This window comes from Tenrec ecaudatus, chromosome 4, assembly GCF_050624435.1.
Source record: "Tenrec ecaudatus isolate mTenEca1 chromosome 4, mTenEca1.hap1, whole genome shotgun sequence".
Lineage (NCBI taxonomy): Eukaryota > Metazoa > Chordata > Mammalia > Afrosoricida > Tenrecidae > Tenrec > Tenrec ecaudatus.
In genome coordinates this window covers 3,962,047-3,976,741 of record NC_134533.1, presented here as the reverse complement: position 1 = coordinate 3,976,741, position 14,695 = coordinate 3,962,047, and the positions used below count along the sequence as shown (strand labels likewise).

At 51.8% G+C, this 14,695-nt stretch overlaps 1 protein-coding gene across 8 annotated transcripts in view; it reads right to left on the bottom strand.

Annotated features, from left to right (window-relative positions):
- SHANK2 (SH3 and multiple ankyrin repeat domains 2) overlaps nt 1–14,695 on the bottom strand; it is a 395,141-nt gene that overhangs the window by 29,280 nt on the left and 351,166 nt on the right. The gene's annotated exons all lie outside the window — the stretch shown is intronic.

The window sequence follows — 14,695 nt, the reverse complement described above, 5'->3', positions numbered from 1 at the left end:
TTCTGCCCCTTGCTTTTTATCTGTTGTGAGATAAAAGGTGGTGCAGGCTACACCCCAGGGAAACCCACCTTCCACGGGGCCAGCGCAGGACCTGTGCAGAAGGTGGTGTCTTATGAAAGGGGGATGCATCCCACCCTTCTCCAGCCTTATGGACAGAGCAAACAAAACCGGGTCCTCGTTATCACGGCCCACTGCCGCCTCGTTAACAGAACAAACCTGATCTAGTCCTCTTTACCATATCGTGCTGGGACTGCCAAAAGAACAGACAAGTCTGCTGGGAAGAAGCACAGCCTCAGAAACAAGGCTGGAGAGGCTGCATCTTGGACCTGTGGTCAGGAGAGAGCAGTCCCTGGAGAAGGACACCGTGTTTGGGAAAGTACAGGGGCAACAATGGATGGACATGGTGGCTGCGACCCTGGGCTCCAGCAGAGGGACAGTTGGGAGAACCGCGCGGGACCAGGCGGTGTCTCGTTTTCTGTCCTACATCGGGCCATCACATCTAACAGCCAAACAACAACAACAACTCCTGCCTCGTTAAGCACAGGCGGAAGTTTGTATTCACATGTGGCAATGCGGAGGATCAGCACACAGTACGGAAACTCACAGCTGAGCCAAGAGGACACTTTCTGAGAGAAGGGGGCCCCCTTTGAGTCACGACATCTGATTTGAACCGCGAGCCGCCAGATCTGGGGGAAAACTCCATTGAAAACATAGTTTCAGAAAAACTTTCCTTCGTTCTTCTGAAACAGGCCCTTCAGGTGTTCCCCGGGATGGCAGCAACAGAAGACACGGGCACACACAGACGTGGGGTCTTCTCAGGGCAGACAGACCACAGTCATAGCCAGGCCTGTAGCAACTCAGACCACCTGGCCATGGCCTGGGGACTCTGGCCGCGTGATGGGGTAGGGCTATGCAAATGAGGCACCAGGGGATTGGCCATCTTGCTAACTGTGCAAACAGCAAGAAGGTGGATGGTGCCCCTGTGAGGGCGGGGCATGTAAATAAGGAGCATGGAATCCTAAGGAGAGGATTGGTCCCCATTGTCATCCTTCCAGGCTTCCATGGGCTGTCCAAGAGGCAGAAAGGGGAACCTCACTTCCACCAAGAAGGAGAGCGAGGAGCGGGGCACAGAGAGCTGCAAAGCGGAGGCTGGTGGCAGGCAGTGAGGAGTGGCAGCAGGTGCAGCAGAGGCCCCGGAACCTGGTGGCAGACGGCCCAGTGGCAGCTCTCTGGCCATGGGACAAGCGGCTTATTGGCAGCATGGGGTATAGCTCTGGGTTCTTATCCGGGGAGCTTAAGAGCTTTGTGACATGCGGCTGGAGAAGGCCTTGAGCGGAGGCCAGCAGCAGAGGGCCATGATAATTGGAAAATTATGTTTCCTGAGTCATTTCTGAGCCCCAACTGCAGCCATTGCTTCCCTAATAAAACCCACATGTGTGACTCGCCTGTGCATTCCGTGGGGCCGTGGCAATGACCCAGTCCTGGGGGCTGGCTGGGGGGGTGGTGTTTGTATCAGAATGGATTGAAGGCTGGACAGGGAGGCATGTCTGGATTCTATCTCCTGGGAATCAGCCTTGAGCTGCTGCTGACTGAGATTCCCAGGGCATCTGGTGCCACCATCATCACCCCATGTTTTACAAGGTGGAACGGAAGAACCCCAGCATGGCAGCCAGTTATAGCTCAGTGCATTTCTTGGGGGGGGGTGCGTTTCCTTATTTTGCACAGTTTTGTACTTTTCAGAACTTTTTTGTCCTTCACTAAATTGATATTAAAAATATCCAAGTCGCATGTTGTGTTACTCTGGGTTCCTAGGGAAGCAGAGCCCTGTATTTGTGTGTCACAGAAAGATGGGTGTCGAGGAATGGCTCTGTGGCAGTTACATCATCTCGTGTCAAAGGGAGGGTATTAAGAGTGAAGGGGTGGGTTCTAGCTTGTCAATTGGTCACAGCCTGATGATGCCTCCTTGTGGGCGTGGCCATCTCATGAGGATTCTGGGGAACCTCCTCTCTCTCTGCCTTGGTCTTCCCGTTGACCAGCCACGGGAGACTTGCTGAGCCCTGTGAAAGCATCTCTCTCTCTTCTTGACCTTCCTGCTCAGGAGCCACACCCAGAGCACTGGAGGCGCCACATGGAGACCCATGCCAGTGCTGAGATGCTTCCGTCGCCACTGGATCCACAGGACTTTTCACCCACCAGCCTGTGATCTTCCTGCATTTGGCATCATTGAATGTGCTGCTTGAGTCTGAAGTGGAATTTATGGCTTAGTATCGGACTTATGGATTTGATCTGGACTGGGCTGTTTTCGTAATGTACAACCACCCTTCCACAGAAAGCTCTTTCCAAGACACATATGAGTCTCCTGGATTTGCTCCTCTAGTCCACCTGGATGAACACAGACTCACACAGTCGAGGAAGTGGGGAGTTTGTTCAGTTTGAGTCTGAAGGTCAGGTGTAAGCCAGAGGCTTCTACTGACGTGTAGAGCGTGGAAACAGATGAACAGGAATCAGGAGGACTGACCAGAAGGGTCAGAGGCTGGTAGATGTAGAGGTAAAGGAATCCAAGGTTGGCCAAATGACTGAGGTCAGCAGTCTGCTGATGGCCCCGGGGTTGAACAGGAGAGTGATGGCCAGATTCAGGTTCCAGATCCAGGGGAAGGTGAAGGGGCGAAAGCACTCAGCTCTGCTCTGGGTATACAAACAAAGGGTCATCCCATCCCCACCCCAAGGAGGTGTCATCAGACTGCAACATGACTGATAGGTTGGATACCCTCACCCAGACTGTCTGGTTGACATAAATCCTGAACATCACACAGGTGCACACAGGTCACAGACAGACAAGGTCACAGACAAGGCTTCTTAGGAAAGGCGCCCGTACCCTGCCGCCCAGCTATAGGTCTGAGACACCCCCCACCCAAAGCCCCCAGTGGATTTCTTTCATGTGTATTGCTGTGTCTATAAACACAGTTTATAGTGTGTGAGTGTGTCTGTGTGTGAGTCTGTTTGTTGGTGTGTGTGTATTCTGTGTGTGTTTGTGTCTGTGCGAGTGTGTGTCTGAGTGTGTGTTTTCTCTCTCTGTGTGTGTGTGTGTGCGTGTATGTGTCTGGGTGTCCATCAGCCTCCCTGGCCTCAATCACTAGATGCCAGCAGCACACCACACTGTCCAGTCCACGTGGCAAGGACCACGCCTGCCTGAAGACATTGTCGTGTCAACCGCTCCTGATTGAAAACCATGAACTGAGCTCTGTGCCTTCCTCCTGCAGCCCTCTCACTCCCACTTCCCATCCCCTCACCCTCCCAGTGGGGTTCTGCCATGTTTCTAATTAGATCAACATTCTGTACTTACATTGTGGCTATGTAATAGCTATTCATTACTAAAACCGTACACTATGTCGTGATTACCTTTCCCATGGAACAAAGTGATTTCACTTTGTTTATTGGTTTAATTTCCCATGCACTTAACAGTAATTCAAACCCAAACACGTCCCCAATTATGTAAATCTCTTTTTTCAGAACCTTCAAGTATGTTAGGCATCGTGTTAAATTTGTCTTCTCAGATAAATCTCTGCAGAGCCCTCTGCTCTGTTCTGAGCCATCTGGACCCAGTGTTGCCTCTGCCCGGCATCTCTTCATGTCACCCCCAGGATCCCTCAGGATTTCTTCTTGCATCGGGGTTCCTGATTCCTGGGTCCCACACTTATCTAGCTATCTGTCCAACTAGCTTGTTTTTGTTGGAGTTCTGGGGCGGTTAGATTTTATGTCAACTTGAACCTGTGTGAAAGGGTGGGGATGGAATCCAATCCACCAACCAGGTCACACTCTGGGAAGCTTCCCTGGAGTGCGGCCTGCTTATAAGAGGGAGACTGAGACTCTCTCTCTCTCTCTCTCTGGCCTTGGCTTTTCCCCCTCACTGGGACTCTGTGTCTGCCCCAGGGTTGACCTTATGTGGATCACAGCCCTGGGGAGTTGTTGGCATCCTGCCCTGTCCCCACAAAATGTAGACCCACAAGACTCTGCACCACAGACCTACGCTCTCTCTGCTGCCCGCCTCACCTTCTGGGTCACTGACCTGCAGTCACATGAGTCTGAGGAGGGCTCCGGCTGACATGGGGCCCATGGGGTGGGACGGGGCTGGGTGCCTTCTTGGTGGAACAGGACTTCTGGATAGAAAGTTTTTATGTGCATATGAGTGTCACTGCATTCTGGGATTTTTCTCCCGGACCACCTGGCCTAGCAAAAGCTAATTCTCTAATATCTTCCCAAGGAAAGGCGTTTCACAGGGTGCTTTTATTTGGAGACACTGCTGAATTGGAAGGGGCTTCATCCTGACACTTAACTGGCAGTTTGGTTCTGCGTAGGGTACGCGGCAAGGTAAGGCCCTGAAGGTAAACCTGCCTGCAGGTAATAACCAAGTTCGGTCAAAGTAAAAAAAAAAGTCAAAACCCAAACAAAATTATCTGAAGATTCTGAAGAGTGAACCAGGGCAGGAAATGCTTCCCAGATCACTGAACGCCCAAAGCAGGGACCACGTGTGTGAGTGGCTCACTTCTCGCGGCTTCGAGCTATGGACGGAGTGTGATGCTTCGAGAGTGGAACCCACGCCTCTAGCACGCAAGGAAATGATTTCTGGTCGCGACCGCAGACACATGGCAGTTTGACCAACTGCAGAGTCGGCATTTGAAACAATGGAGAAGAGGAGAGTGGAACAACTTCTTCAGTGCATGAAAGTAAAATCTCTCAACCTAGCGTTAAAAGGTTTTTTAAAAATCATTTATTTATTTAATCATTGCCCCCCCTTCCCCCCAATTTGTTATGTTTGGCTACAACTGCTCAAAAATGAAGGGAGGGCTGGGGAGGGAGTGGATAAGAGAGAACGAGAGCCCTGGCGCCTGTGTGTAAACTCTGCCCAAGTCTCTAGCTGACCTCTGTGCTGCCGGCACAGGGTGGGCTCAGGACCGCCCTGACGGAGTCACCAGCATGGACTGAACAAAGCAGGCAGCAACCAGGGCAGCCTGGTGGTGCAGCGGGCCGTGAGCTGGGTTGCTGAGCACAAAGTCAGCAGTTCGAAACCACCAACTGCTTTGTGGGAGAAAGACGAGGCTTTCTCCCTTGCAGTCTGGGAACCCACAGACTAGTCCTACTCCTTCTGAAGGGTGGCTATGAGTTGGAATCGCCTCAATAACTGTGAGTTTGTCTGTTTTATTTTTGAGTGACGTGTTAATCAGGACTTCAGACAGGCCATTCTGGTTCAGTCGTCTACTGAGAATTTGCACCACAGATGTGCTGATTCAGAACCTGTATTTTAACACGATCCTCAGTGTTTGGACCGAGTCTGGACCAAGGCAGCCACTTGTACCAGATTCTTGAGAAGACAAATGACCTGGCTGAACTTCAAAGCACCTGAACTTCAAAGCACCTGCCGTCAGCGTTTCACAGAGCTTACCTCCCCGGACAGGACACAGCCCCCCTCTCCCTAGCATTGCTTCCTAAGAACAACATGATTTACTGACAGGACGTCACCTGGCCTGAGACTTGCAACTGCAGCACAAAGAACCTTCCTTCTCCTTACCAGCTCATATGCCTTCAAGTTCATACCCTATATAAGTCCCTTTGCCTCACTGCCAGGTGCTACTTCCCTGACCTAACTCGTGGGGTCTCGGAACCTGTCTGGGGGCTCAAGATGCCCCCATCCCTTTCTCTACTCTCCCTTCCCTGCCTCAATACGATCTTTCTCAACTCCACATTCTTTGCTAAATTCTATCTCTGTTCTGTGCCTCCGTCCACCAACCTTTCACTCAGGTGCTTCTTAAGTATAGGAATCACCTGGGGGATTTATAGGGAGTCCCAAACGGAAATATTAGAATTCACAAAGACACTGCCTGACAGTACAAACAGAACTCATTACAGTGGGTTTTACTGGAAGAATGGAGAGGACAGAGTCAGTGCATTTGAAGGCGGTCAAAAAATCTGATTCATTTGAGAGAGAGAGAGAGAGAGAGAGAGAGAGAGAGAGAGAGAGAGAGAGAGAGAGAGAGAGAGAATGAATAGTGTCTGAAATATTCCAAATTCAGGTAAAAGGCTAAATTCAAAAAGCTCCCCAGGACCTCAGCAAGGACAGGAGGTCACCAGCCCAGCGCCTAACCCGAGGTGCCACCCAGCCTTGACAAAGTCAACCGAGAAGTTACAATGGAATTCTAAACCAACAAAGTGAAAGACTTCCCAAGAAAGCAGGGAAGTACAGGAGAGCGGAGGAAAACACACAGAAGGGAGAAACAGCCCGGTAGACGCCGATGCAGTAACAGCAGTTGAATGAAGGCGAAGGAAAGGGGACCCTAATAACAGAGGGCCAGTCTATGAGAAAGGGCTCAAAGCCCAGGCCTACAACTGCCGTGGCCATGCTTCAGGTACGAAGGACAGAGGCCGGAAGTAAACAGACGGAAAGACACCAGGAGCAGGTAACACGGACTTAACCACTTGGAAAAAGCAGCCTGGCCAGCCTTTAGAAAACGCATGACCTGGGTGTTCTTTAGGGCATCCCGGTCCTGTCAGAGCGTGAGAGAGGGCAAGGCGAAGGGAGTGGCAATGGGCCCGAGCTCTTTCTGGAGGGTGATGTGGATCTTTTCAAATTCCATTGTGTTGATGGTGGCACATGGAAGAAGCACACCAGCCTGTGCGATCACGAGGTTTCAAAGGGAAGAGGTATCAGGCACCAAAGAACAAAAAGTCATATCATCGTGAATGAGGGGGACTGTAACAGTTTAAGGGAGCAGAGAGCCTCGTCTTTCTCCCATGGAGTGGCTGGTGGTTTAGAACTGCTGACCTTGTGGTTAGCACCCCAAGGAGTAACCACACCACCACCAGGGCCCTTATATTTTAAGAAAGTTGTTAGGAAACAAACAAAAATCCCCAAAACAATAACTTCAGAAACAAAGAATCTTACCAGAGAGAAAAAATATATGATATGTCATAATGATACAAGGGGCAATTTACAATGAGGAGTTAGCAATTGTTTTGCTCTGTTGTGCACAGGGGTTGGTAAGAGGTGGAACTGACTCAACACACTGACGCAAAGGTTGATAGACCTAGGAGAGGGTCCAGGTAACTCTAAAATCACGGAAGAAACAGAAACCACCCGTTTTCGTGCAGAGTCAGTCTCAGAAGCCCACAGGGGTTCCACCTTGTCCCATAGGGTCGCTGCGAGTCAGCATCCACTCGCAGGCGGGAGTTTGGTTTGGTTTTTATCAACCGGACTAAGGACCCAAGTCCTGGTAGCTTCCATCACCTCCTACTCATGTGAGCGTGGAACACCGAACACGGGAGCCCAACGGAGAATCGATCATTGGAATGATGGCGCTGGGGAAGGCTCCCGGAAGCCCCGTGGACCGAAGAACAAGCAGCTCTGCCCAGGAACAAGGGCAGTCAGGGTGCTCCTTACAAATTAGGATGGCGAGACGTTGTCTCACGGACTCCGGACTTGTCACCAGGACAGACCAGTCTCTGGGAAATGGCCGCATGTTTGGTCAATGAGAAGGTCGGCGAAAAAGAGAAAGGCCCCAAGGAGATGGACGGACCCAGTGGCCCAAACGTGGAGCGATGGGCCCAAACGTAAGAGCAATGAACATGGTGTAGGGCTGGGCAGCGGTTCGTGGATCTGCTGTGCAGGGGATGCTGAGAGCTGGAGCCGTCTCCGCGGCACCTACCAAGCAACCACAGCTCTCAGTGGGCAGACCACGGACACCAAACTTTCCCCAGATGTCGAATTAGCAGGGAGTGTTTCTGAGTGGAACCTAAAAGGTGATTCACGTCAGTTTTGGCACCTTGGAGGGAGAGAGAGACAGAGAGAGAGAGCGAGAGAAAGGTTCCTAACAATTACATGAATCTAAGTACATTTATGTGACACTACACAACAACCGTAGAAAACACCTTCTTTCCAGAGACATGCGGGACCCTCACCCACAGAGACATTGGGTGGGTCATCACATTTTAAGTTGGAAACAACTTTCTTTCAGAACTTGGAAGGCTCACTTATGTCAGCTTCCATGCATAATCTCATCCCTGGAATGAAGCCTGCGGCACTTTGGCTTACATCCTTAGATTTTCCCTTTCTCCCCAGGTTCCTGAAATTTACGATGTGCCCTGAGGGGCTCTATTTTCATCCCCTTTCCTGGGCACCCAGGGGGCCCTCTCCACCAGGAAGCCGGGTTCTTCAGCTCAGGGAAAATGATTGCATGACCATTTCTTTGCTGCCTTCTTCTCTTTCAGGAATTCCTGTTAGGCAGATGTTTAGATCCCGGTCTGGTCCTCTTTTTTTTTTTTTTTTGGCGGGGGGCTCTTATTCTCATATATATATATATATATATTTTACATCTTTCTGTTTTCTGACAGAAACACATAGTCAACTCTAGCTTTAAACCCTTCTTTTAAAATACTCACTTCTGCTAGGATATTTTTAATTCCCAGAGCTTCTCTCTTTTTCTCTCTCTCTCTCTGTCAAATCATTCTATTGGGGGCTCGTACAACTCTTATCGCACTCCATACATACATCAATTGTGTGAAGCACATTTGTACACTCATTGCCCTCACCATTCTCAAACCATTTGCTCTCCACTTAAGTCCCTGGCATCAACTCCTTTTTTTTCTCCTCCCTCCCCACTCCCTCCTCCCCAACTAACCCTTGATAATTTATAAATTATTATTTTGTCATATCTTACACTGTCTGACATCTCCCTTCACCCACTTTTCTGTTCTTTATCCCCCAGGGAGGAGGTCACATGTAGATCCCTGTAATCAGTTCCCCCTTTCCACCCCACCCTCCCTCCACCCTCCCGGTATTGCCACTCTCACCACTGGTCCTGAAGGGATCATCCGACCTGGATTCCCTGTGTTTCCAGTTCCTATCTGTACCAGTGTACATCCTCTGGTCTAGCCGCATTTGTAAGGTAGAATTGGGATCATGATAGTGGGGGAGGAGGAAACATTTAGGAACTAGACCAAACTTGTATGTTTCATGTACATCGCACCCTGACTGGCTCGTCTCCTCCCGGAGACCCTTCTGTAAAGGGATGTCCAGTGGCCTACAAATGGGTTTTGAGTCTCCCCTCTGCATTCCCCACCTCATTCACAATGATGTGATATTTTGTTCTTTGATGCCTGATACCTGATCCCTTCGACACCTCATGATCACACAGGCTGGTGTGCTTCTTCCACGTGGGCTTTGTGGCTTCTGGAGTTCTTCTCTTTTATGCCTTTTTTTTCTTTTATTTTAAAAAATTTAAAAATCTACTTATTTTTTCTTTGATGCCTCTTTAAGAATACCGCTTCGTTCTTATTTCGAGGGTGCAGTATCTTTGATCTGGAATACATCAGTACTGTTCCTTCCTAATTGCATCCTCCCTGCCAAATAGCTTTCTTCTGATTTGTTCACAGTGCGCTTGCAGTGGAAGAATTTGGTGGTGCGGTGGATTAGTGCTCAGGTGTGCAACAACCGGCCTGACCTTCGTCGTTAACGAATTACTTTCTCAACTGTTGAATCAGCAGGCACTATTTCTGAGTGGAACCTAAAAAGCGGACTTGTGTCATCTGGGGGTGGGGGCTGGCATAGTCGATCACATACTGGGCTGTCCGTGGCAAGGTCAGCAGTTGGACACTGAAGGACGGGGCTCTGAATGCTGTCACAGTGACTGGGCAGTTCTCCCCATCCTGTGGGGGCACCGGAGCCAGCATGGACTCTGGGGCAGGGAGTTTTTGGTCCTGGTTCTTCAAGGTAGTGCCTGAATCCTCTCATGAACCTGCTGCCTGAAGTGAAAGAATGCTTGAGGCGTTCTTGTAAGACGCCTTGGGGGTGCAGGGATTAAAGCACTGGGCGGTCACGGAAAGGTTGGCAGTTCAAACTCAGCAGCCCCTCTGCAGAAGACAGAGGAAGCAGTCTGCGTTGGTAAGGATTGTGACTTTGGAGACCCCTTTGGGGGACGTTCTTCTCTGTTCTTTAGGGTTGCCGTTGAGTCAACAGCCACTCCAGGGCAGAGGGTTTGTGCGTGTGTGCGTGTGTGTGTGTGTGCACGTGTGTGTGTGCTTACACTGATCATGGCAATGAAAATTTATGGTAACAGTTTTCAGGTTTTGATTTTTTACATTAGTATTTCTTTTAAAAAAAATCATTTTATTGGGGGCTCGTACAACCCTTATCACAATCCAGACTATTTTTTTCTTGTTGCTAAACATCTAGATTTCAAAGGACATGCAGGTAATGACTAATTTGCTCTGTCAACTATGAGAAGGCTTCAAAACTGTGTGGGGAAAAAAGAATCCATGTATCTTTTAATGCTACTTTCCATACATGTTTTGAAGCCCCACCCCCTTGCATGTATTTACGTACCTGTCTGCCATTTCTAATCTATCTGCCTACTGTGAGACCCATACCATGACTAACACCAGGAGGACTGGAAGTGGCTTACGATTGCTAGCAGTGTGCCAGCATAGACAGACTGCCCTGGACACACTTCCGTTTGCCCAGCACTAACGAACTCATCTCAGGTCACGGTCTGTGCCCCGATTGTGCTTTTCCTTGTCGGAGCTGCCGTTTTCAATTTTGATTTAATGGTGCTTCACAGTTCTGTGACAGACTCACCTGGGCCCCAAACAAACTCTCCCAGACAATTTACAGGCATAAATCTTTCTCACCTGGGACCCTCCCTCCTGTTCCTCTCCTGCTCCCTGGGACACCATTAAAAAAGAGAACTCTCTCTCTAGCTGCGAGTGTACCTGCATTCAGCCTGATCGTTCATCTTCCCCTCCCCGAACGAGAAAGGAACAGATACCTGTGTGTGTACGGGCATGTGCTGGTGTCCCCTTCCCACCTTGTTTGGGTGCTCCGAAGCACGCTGACCACACGCACCTGCCTCTCCCTGCCATTTCTCAGGGAGAAGCGACCACACATGGTCAGGGGATGCGCTGTTTCTCTCTTGGCCTCCATCATGGGATCCTGGGCCTAGGGGATGTTTGAGTGGGTTTTCCCTGGGGGTCTGTACCTGTTCTATCTCTATGCCAGAGCTGAGAGTTGTAGCCACGTGGGCAGGTCCATCCCTGCCGCCAGGTGGCCTAGTCCAATGGCTTCCATCCCAGGCTACCCATAATCCTTCTGCCTGTGGTGCTGATCGGGGAGGGGGGATGCAGGGGCTCGGCAAGGCCTTCCAGGTCTCCTCTCCCCTCCCCCCCAACTGCTGGCTGGGTGTCAAGATCCGGGGCTTTCAAGTCCACTCACAGGATGCGAGCTCCTGGCAGCAGCCCTACCCCTGGGTCCGAGCCGGGCTGTGTCCCTAGGGTCCTTCCCTCCTTGAACATTCTTGTTGTCATTGGGGTGAGGTAATGGAGCGGATTTGGTGTCCACTTGACACCCTACATGCATTTTGTTTCATGGCACTGGTCTCCATCCCCTCCATGTCACGGCCTCCCTACCGCTTCCTCCCCATCCCGCGTGCGGTATTTTGGGGAAAATGCTGCCCTTTTGGTTGACTGTTTTAAGTCGCATGTTCCTCACCGGCATTATTCACTCTCGCTTGGCTGAAGGTTGGGCTCTGGGGAGTGGATTTCATCCCGGTTCCAGTGGCGTCTGGAGTCCCACCAGCCTCTATCTGCTCAGCGCGTCTCATCTTTGTTATGATTTTGAATCTTGTCTGCACCGTCCCCCTCTCTCTGCCCAGGACCTTCTGTGGTGGCCCCATCAGAGTGGCCGTAGTGCTAGCTGGGCACCCTCGAGTCCCTCTGATCTCTGGGTCTGGGGGGGGGGGGGCTGAAGTTCATGGGGTCCATTAGTCTTGCAGACCAATCGCTACTCTGCGTCTTTGCCCGCCCCCGCCCGGCCCCAACTTCCTTACTCTGGATGGGGGGAGATCAAAAGTTGCACCTGACACGGAGGCTCGAGATCTTTTAGGACCCCGGAGTCTTCCCCCCACGTGCCTTGGACATGTTTCCAGGAGGGACCAGTGTCCGGAAGAGGACACCACGCTTGGTGACATGGAGGGTCAGGGAAGAAGAGGAAGGTGCTCAATGAGATGGATGGCTTCAAGATACCCTTCCTCTCCCCCCACACGGAGAACAAAATCTCCCCGCATTCATTTCTTATTGTAACCGGCGCCCAAGAGATGAGTAAAAAGGCACAGGTGGCAGAGAAGAGGCCAAGGTTGCCATCCCTCCTGTATGAGTCCGAGTGGACTAGAGAAACAAATGCAGACACACTCATGTGTGTAAGAGAGAGCTTCATATCAAAGAGACGTTGTGCATTGAGAAAACATCCCAGCCTAGTCCAGATCAAGTCCACAAATCCAATATTATCCTATATGTCTGATACCAGTCAATAAATGCCCCTCCAGACTCATGCAACACATGCAATGTCACCAAATTCAGGAAGAGCACAGGCTGGTGGGTGGAAAGTCTTGTGGATCCAATGGCGGTGGAAGTATCTCAGCCCTGGTGTGGGTATCCACATGGTCCTCTGGCTCCATCAACGTAGCTCCATGTGGCTTGTCAACAGGACAGTCTCGCAGGAAGTGAGAGAGTGTGTGGCTTCCAGAGAGCTATTTATTTCCATAGCACCTCCAAATGAGGTCATCAAGCTTTGACCCGATTGGCAGGGTAAACTCCACCCCTCCACCCTTAATAGTCTCAGGTTGATACCAGATGATATAACAACCACACCTACTGATGACCGGAGGAGCCCTGGTGGTGTAGTGGGTCACACAAAGGGCAGCTAGCGACAAGGTCAGTCGGCTGAAACCACCATCGGCTCTGTGGGAGAAAGAGGAGGCCGTCGGCTCCCATGAAGATGAAAGGCCTTGAAACTGGAGGGTGTAGTTCTGCTCTGTCCCGTAGGGTCATTATGAGTCTGAGTGGATTCGGTGTCAGTGGGGTTTTTCCTGAGCCAGGGACAGGGCAGCCACAGCTTCATTGATTGTGTGTCCTTCTGGGTCAAGGTGACCGTGGGGAGGCATGTGCCCCAAAGTCACTCTTACATGACCTCCAATCAAGGTTTATTCAAACCCAGTCTTCTCTGCCTGAGAGAAAGTTCTTTGATAACATGATGTCATCTGATATCCGGCACAGGGACTCCAGCCCCCTTACCCCAGCCCCACCCTCAGCCCTGAATCTGTGCAAGTCCTGATGCCAGGGTCTTGCTCAGCTCCTGCACACAGGCCAGTGACCTTAAGCTCTTGTAAGAAAGCCCTCGAGGAATACGAATCGAATCATTGATGTGCTCTGCGAGTCACCCCAAAGTTGGAGGTTGGAATCTACCCAAGAGGTGGGAACCTATTTGGAAAAATTAGAGATTGAAGACCCTACGGGGACACTGAACCATCCCACCCCCAAGTCTCTGCCTGGGAGAGCAGGCGCCAGGGACATAAACAGAAACCTGCCCAACAGAGATTGCTAGGGTCCTGTTCACAGTGGCCAGAAGGCGGCCAGCAGACATGCCCACCCACAGGGTCCACCCACATGAAGTGGTTCATGCGCAGACTGAAGCGCGCCCCGGCATGGCTGCACCGGGAACGGCTCATGCTGAGGGTCTCTGCCCACGGATGGGAGATAAGCAAGTCTACAGACACCGAGCATGCAGTTACCAGGGGGAGGAAGGAGTTTGTTCAGGGCCACTGAGTTTGTGTTCATGGTGGTGGAAGGTTCTGGAAAGGGATTGTGAGCATGGCCCCACAACCTGAAGCGTGTCCCCAGCACCTCGGAACGGTCCGTATGGGATATGTTCTTTGCGACATCAGAACTGGGCCCCACGGAGGCGCCCAATTCTGCTCTGGCTCACACGGGTTTGCCCTGAGTAGGGGCAGGGGGCTGCAGGACTCAGCCAGGGAGGGACGAAGAGGAAGGTACAGTCGTCCTCACCTCGACGGGGCTCTCTTACTGCTTCAGCCCACCCAGGTGATGGCCACGCTCAGGCTACAGTACGGGAGAAGTTGCCTCTGTGGCCTGGGCCACTCAGTACCACCGCTGGTCCACTCTCAGCATCACGGTTGCCCTTGGCAACCAGCTCCACCCTCAGACCCACCTCTAAGACGCCGAAACGCAATGCTTGGAGGAGCCCAGCAGAGGGCGCGGCGCACCGGCCCGCTTGTGGGGGCCCACCTGGCCAAGCTCCTCCAATGATGAATGGTCTGGGGTGGGGGCCCATCTGCGAGCACGCACATCGGAGGGGTGCACGCAGGAGACGCCCCCTCAGACTCCCGTGGGCATTACCACCAACCCCGAGCCTGGCTACAAACAGCCCGGCCTGCAGGGAGCAGAGGGTGTGTGTGTGGGGGGGGGGGGGGAGGGAGGGAGGAAGGGTGTGTGTGTGTGTGTGTGTGTGTGTGTGTGTGTGTGTGTGTGTGTTCGTGTTCTTCCTGGAGACCTGCAGAAACAGCTCTGGCCAGAAAGCTCAGGTTCAAGCCCAAGCGCCCTGCTTCTCTTGGGCAAGTGACCTTGAACCGGGTTCTTGCGTCACTCTCTACCTGTAAGCTGGGGGAAAGGCAAGGTGTCTGCTGCGGTCCAGGTGGGCAGCCTCACAGGTAGCTAGAGATGAGCACCGTGGGAGTGGGGGGTGGAGGTGCGGATGCAAACCTGCACGGCCGCTGTGCCCGTGAGGCTCTTCCCGACCGCCTTGCGGAACAAGGGACCCAGCACAGGCAGACACGTACACCCCATGCTCACTGCCGCT